Source organism: Polyodon spathula, unplaced genomic scaffold, assembly GCF_017654505.1.
Source record: "Polyodon spathula isolate WHYD16114869_AA unplaced genomic scaffold, ASM1765450v1 scaffolds_1207, whole genome shotgun sequence".
Taxonomy (NCBI): domain Eukaryota; kingdom Metazoa; phylum Chordata; class Actinopteri; order Acipenseriformes; family Polyodontidae; genus Polyodon; species Polyodon spathula.
In genome coordinates, this window is record NW_024472690.1 from 1 (window position 1) to 6264 (window position 6264).

Consider the following 6264-nt stretch of genomic DNA (forward strand, 5'->3'; position numbering starts at 1 on the left):
GCGAGGAAGAAGAGGATCCCCGACACCCGAGTGCACTGCTGCCTGTACTTCATCCCTCCGACTGGACACTCGTGAGTGCACACTCACACTGCGCACTCACACTCACACTGCGCACTGCACTGCACCCCCAAACGCACTCGCACTGCCCTCGCACAAGCACACTACCCCGCCCCTCTCTCTCTCTCTCAGTATTAACCCCGCCCACTCTCTCTCTCTTAACCCCGCCCCTCTCTCTCTGCATCAATATCCCTCGGGTAGGACTAGAGTAGAGGATTCCCCGACACAGGTGCACTGCCGTAGAGACTTATCTCCCTCCGGTGTCTGCGCTAATTCTTGGGGCGGGGACTGCACACTCACAGATGACCGCACATACAAGTCAGGGTTGGGGGGTGACCCAGTCAGCACTGGGCGGGCGCACAGAGCAGAGAAAGCGAGTGTAGTGTGGGTGGCCGTGTGAGAGAGTACAATTTGGGGGGCGGGGGAGAGTGTTCCGTCTACATGGGGCGCGTGGGGCGGGGTGAGACAAGAGTCATAAGGGTGCCCTAAGAGAGTGTCTATTGGGGTAGGGGAAGAGAGAGGAGAGAGAGAGTCATTAATTGGGGGGGGGTGAGAGAGTATAATCCCCCGCCCACTCTCTCAGTGTTAACCCCGCCCCTGTCTCTCTCTGTCTCTCAATATTAACCCCGCCCACTCTCTCAGTATTAACCCCGCCCCTGTCTCTCTCTGTCTCTCAATATTAACCCCGCCCACTCTCTCAGTATTAACCCCGCCCCTGTCTCTCTCTGTCTCTCAATATTAACCCCGCCCACTCTCTCAGTATTAACCCCGCCCCTGTCTCTCTCTGTCTCTCTCAGTATTAACCCCGCCCACTCTCTCAGTGTTAACCCCGCCCCTGTCTCTCTCTCTCTCTCTCAGTATTAACCCCGCCCACTCTCTCAGTGTTAACCCCGCCCCTGTCTCTCTCAGGCTCCGCCCCCTGGATCTGGAGTTCATGAAGCACCTCACCCACGTTGTGAACATCATCCCTGTGATCAGCAAGTCAGACACGCTGACTGTGGAGGAGAAACAGGACTTCAAACAGAGGGTACAGGCTCCTCCCCCAGCCCCTCCCACTCCCTAACCCCTCCCCTCGGGGAGGCCACCCACTCCCGAACCCCTCCCCCACCCCCCAATCAACCCTCCAGAAATAACCCAAGCAGAAGGGATCGATTTGTTACAGAGTCAAATGAAACACCAAGAAGAAGGGATTCTATATTATACTGCAGCGTCAAACTGAACAGCATTGTGGGGCTCTGTCTGTCTGTCTGTGCAGCTTCAGTGACACTAAACTCTATTCAGAATGCAGTAAACTAACACAGACACCAAGAAGAAGGGATTCTATATTATACTGCAGTGTCAAACTGAACAACACTGTGGGGCTCTGCTCTCTCTTGTGACCCACTCTCTCCTCTCTCTCTCTCTCTCTCTCTCTCTCTCTCTCAGGTCAGGAAGGAGATGGAGGAAGGTGGGAGGAGATGGGAAGTTCTTTCTTCAACGGAATCCGATTTTTGCACAGAAGGGAGTACGTTTTGCGAACGACGGGGAGTTTCCAGAGGAGTGAAGAGGGAGGAACAGAGCGAATTTTTTTAGCAGTGCGACCCCACGACCCCCGCCCGGAAATCTCCCCCCCGCCGGGGAACTGAACGACCAAAAAGTAGACCCCTTTTTTCCCCCCCCACCTCCTACCTGTTGCCAACACTGATAGAGGGCATTATGGAAGCTGAGATCGGACATTATATTTTTCTGGTATAAAAATACAAACAGCCGGGGGAAGCTCATAAATGAAGCACAGAGAGGTCTGGTAAAGCACAGGGAAGCATTGTAAAGCACAGAGAGGGCTGGTAAAGCACAGGGAAGCATTGTAAAGCACAGAGAGGTACAGTTAAGCATAGGAAAGCATTGTAAAGCACAGAGAGGTCTGGTAAAGCATAGGGAAGCATTGTAAAGCACAGAGAGTTCTGGTAAAGCATAGGGAAGCATTGTTAGCATTGACATGGTGTTGAAAAAATTAAAGAAAAGCATTTTTTGGCACCAGGGGACTAATAGCTATGTGCATAAGGAAGCATTGTAAAGCACAGAGAGGTCTGGTAACGCACAGGGAAGCATTTTGTAAAGCCAGAGAGGTCTGGCAAAGCACAGGGAAGCATTGTAAAGCACAGAGAGGTCTGGTAAAGCATAGGGAAGCATTGTAAAGCACAGAGAGGTATCTCTGGGGTGGGGGGTTAAAGAGCACAGGGGGGAAGCAGTTGTAAAGCACAGCATAGATGTATGTCCCTGGTTAAAGCAAAGGAAAAGCAGCATTGAAAGTATCGATGAAGGGTTATTTTTGGTGTAAAGCACAGGGAAGCATGCATGGTTTTGTTAAAGACAATTTTTGTAAAGCCCAGAGGAGCAGAGAGGTTGGTTTAGGTCACATTGTCAAGGATTACGTAAGGGAAAAAAGCATAAGGGTAGAGGGGTCTTTTAATGTTTTTGTTAAACGCACAAGGGAAGCATATTAAATCAAGATATCTACAATAATTAGCTATTTATAAGGGCTCCTACTCTCCTCTCTCCTACTCCCCCTTCCCCCCCTTCTCCCTCTCTGTCTCTCTCTCCCCCCCCTCCCCCTCTCCCTCTCCCTCCCCCCCCCCCCTCTCCCTACTCCTCCTTTCCTCTTTCTCCTTTCCTTCTTCTCTCACGTTTTTCCTTTTCTCTCCCCCCCCCCCCTCTCTCCCTCTCTCTCTCCCTCCTCCCCCAACCCCTCTCTCGCTCTCTCTCCCCCCTTCCCTCTGTCTTGCCTCTCCTCTCTTCTCTCTCTCTCCTCTCTCCTCTCTCTCTCTCTCTCTCTCTCTCCCTCTCCTCTCTATCTCTCCTCTCTCCTCTCTCTCTCTCTCCCCCCTCTCTCAGGAGTCGATTTGCCGTTTGGAGCATGGTTGGAGTGATAAGGAGTACCAGGTGAATGGAAAGAGAGTCCTAGGAAGAAAGACTGCCTGGGGCGTGGTCGAAGGTAAACAAGAAACTGCTCTAACCCCGCCCCTAACCACTCCCACTCCAAACCCCTCCCCTAGCCCCTCCCATTCTTTAACACCTCCCTGATTCCACCCACTCCCAAACTCCTCCCCTGACCCCTCCCCTTTGCTAACCCCATCCCCTTTCCTTAAAAAAAAACACTAGGAGTGACTTTCCCAATCTGAAGCTGTGATGGGGAGCCCCGCCCTAGTGTAGTGACCTCGTGATGCTGTATCTGTAGCTCTATCTGTATCAGGAGATGCTGTATCTCTATCTGTATCAGGAGATGCTGTATCTGTAGCTGTGTCTGTATCAGGAGATGCTGTATCTGTATCTCTATCTGTATCAGGAGATGCTGTATCTGTATCTCTATCTGTATCAGGAGAAGCTGTATCTGTAGCTGTGTCTGTATCAGGAGATGCTGTATCTGTAGCTGTGTCTGTATCAGGAGATGCTGTATCTGTATCTCTATCTGTATCAGGAGATGCTGTATCTGTATCTGTATCTGTATCAGGAGATGCTGTATCTGTATCTCTATCTGTATCAGGAGATGCTGTATCTGTAGCTGTGTCTGTATCAGGAGATGCTGTATCTGTATCTGTATCTGTATCAGGAGATGCTGTATCTGTAGCTGTGTCTGTATCAGGAGATGCTGTATCTGTATCTCTATCTGTATCAGGAGATGCTGTATCTGTAGCTGTGTCTGTATCAGGAGATGCTGTATCTGTATCTCTATCTGTATCAGGAGATGCTGTATCTGTAGCTCTATCTGTATCAGGAGATGCTGTATCTGTATCTCTATCTGTATCAGGAGATGCTGTATCTGTAGCTGTGTCTGTATCAGGAGATGCTGTATCTGTATCTCTATCTGTATCAGGAGATGCTGTATCTGTAGCTGTGTCTGTATCAGGAGATGCTGTATCTGTAGCTGTATCTGTATCAGGAGATGCTGTATCTGTAGCTCTATCTGTATCAGGAGATGCTGTATCTGTAGCTCTATCTGTATCAGGAGAATCTGTATCTGTAGCTGTGTCTGTATCAGGAGATGCTGTATCTGTATCTCTATCTGTATCAGGAGAATCTGTATCTGTAGCTGTGTCTGTATCAGGAGATGCTGTATCTGTATCTCTATCTGTATCAGGAGATGCTGTATCTGTAGCTGTTTCTGTATCAGGAGATGCTGTATCTGTATCTCTATCTGTATCAGGAGATGCTGTATCTGTATCTCTGTCTGTATCAGGAGATGCTGTATCTGTAGCTCTATCTGTATCAGGAGAGGCTGTATCTGTAGCTGTGTCTGTATCAGGAGATGCTGTAGCTGTATCTCTATCTGTATCAGGAGATTCTGTATCTGTAGCTGTGTCTGTATCAGGAGATGCTGTATCTGTATCTCTATCTGTATCAGGAGAATCTGTATCTGTAGCTGTGTCTGTATCAGGAGATGCTGTATCTGTATCTCTATCTGTATCAGGAGATGCTGTATCTGTATCTGTATCTGTATCAGGAGATGCTGTATCTGTATCTCTATCTGTATCAGGAGATGCTGTATCTGTAGCTGTGTCTGTATCAGGAGATGCTGTATCTGTAGCTGTATCTGTATCAGGAGATGCTGTATCTGTATCTGTGTCTGTATCAGGAGATGCTGTATCTGTAGCTCTATCTGTATCAGGAGATGCTGTATCTGTATCTCTATCTGTATCAGGAGATGCTGTATCTGTATCTCTATCTGTATCAGGAGATGCTGTATCTGTAGCTGTGTCTGTATCAGGAGATGCTGTATCTGTAGCTGTGTCTGTATCAGGAGATGCTGTATCTGTATCTCTATCTGTATCAGGAGATTCTGTATCTGTAGCTGTGTCTGTATCAGGAGATGCTGTATCTGTATCTCTATCTGTATCAGGAGATGCTGTATCTGTAGCTGTGTCTGTATCAGGAGATGCTGTATCTGTATCTCTATCTGTATCAGGAGATTCTGTATCTGTAGCTGTGTCTGTATCAGGAGATGCTGTATCTGTAGCTGTGTCTGTATCAGGAGATGCTGTATCTGTAGCTGTGTCTGTATCAGGAGATGCTGTATCTGTATCTCTATCTGTATCAGGAGATGCTGTATCTGTATCTCTATCTGTATCAGGAGATGCTGTATCTATAATGCGTTGAAACTCTTGTCACTCAGTTGAGAATCATGCAACAGACTGTGAATTCGCGCTTTCTAAACTTTTAGAGATTTTCTAAAATCATCAGGTAGGGGGATTATTATTATATTTTTATAATAATAATAATAATAATAATAATTACAGAAAAAATATATTTAGAAAAAGATCTCTCTCTCTCTCCTCTCTATCTCTCCTCTCACCCTCTCCTCTCTCTCTCCTCTCTCCTCTCTCGAAGCTGTCGAACCCGTCCAGACTGATCTCAACTGAGTCTCCTCAGGTGATTGAGATCAGCATTTGCGCCGTTTCGGGCAAGACGAGGTACTGTTGCCCCGCCCGGAGCGGGGGGACAGGCCACCCACGGTCGCGTAACGCCCGTCACGTACTGAATGCAGCTCTCATTGTGACACATGTGTCGTAATCCACACGGCCGACCGCCAGGGGCAGGAGGGGCCGTACTCCTCCTCGCGCTGTGACGCGGCGATGGGACCGTGCACTGACCCCCCCACGCCCCCCCCCCCCCCCCACCCCCCCCCCCCCCCCCCCCCCCCCCCACCCCAGCACCCAGCGCTGACACGAGAGGACGACAGACTAACTCAGTGTGTAGCGGGGTGGCTGTGACTGAATTATGGGAACAAATTAATAATCACAGACAACAATACAGTTATCACAACATCGTCATGTGTCAGTGTGTGTGTGTGTGGTTGTGTGTGTCAGATTAAAGCACAATAAAGTCCGTATAAGGAACAAAATAAAGTACAGTTGTCAGTGTGTGTGTGTGTGTGTGTCACTTATTTCAATATATTCTTGTTTATATTTCGTGTCGTTTTAACGCATAAGAAACTAAGCCAGTGTGACCCTGCCAGCTCCACAGAACAGAGCAGAACAATATTAGCAGGATTGCCTGTCTGGAAAGGATTGACATGGCAGCCTGCTGTGTGTTGTGTTTTGTTCTGATTGACGGGTTTGAGGCGGGCCGGAAGGTGACAGGACGCTGTTTTTAAACGGAGCCGTGGTCTAATTGTCCCCTCTGTGTTGACGACGCGTCTCCCGTCCTCTTGTGAAATGTCTTCACCTGCTGTCT

The 6264-nt window shown here is 48.6% G+C and overlaps 1 long non-coding RNA gene across 1 annotated transcript; it reads left to right on the forward strand.

The window, feature by feature from the left end:
- Window positions 1-1499, forward strand: LOC121309329. Its single transcript, XR_005948631.1, has 3 exons — window positions 1-71; window positions 967-1084; window positions 1483-1499. It is a non-coding gene; the product is annotated as an uncharacterized LOC121309329 (long non-coding RNA).
- The last annotated feature ends 4765 nt before the right edge of the window (window positions 1500-6264 follow it).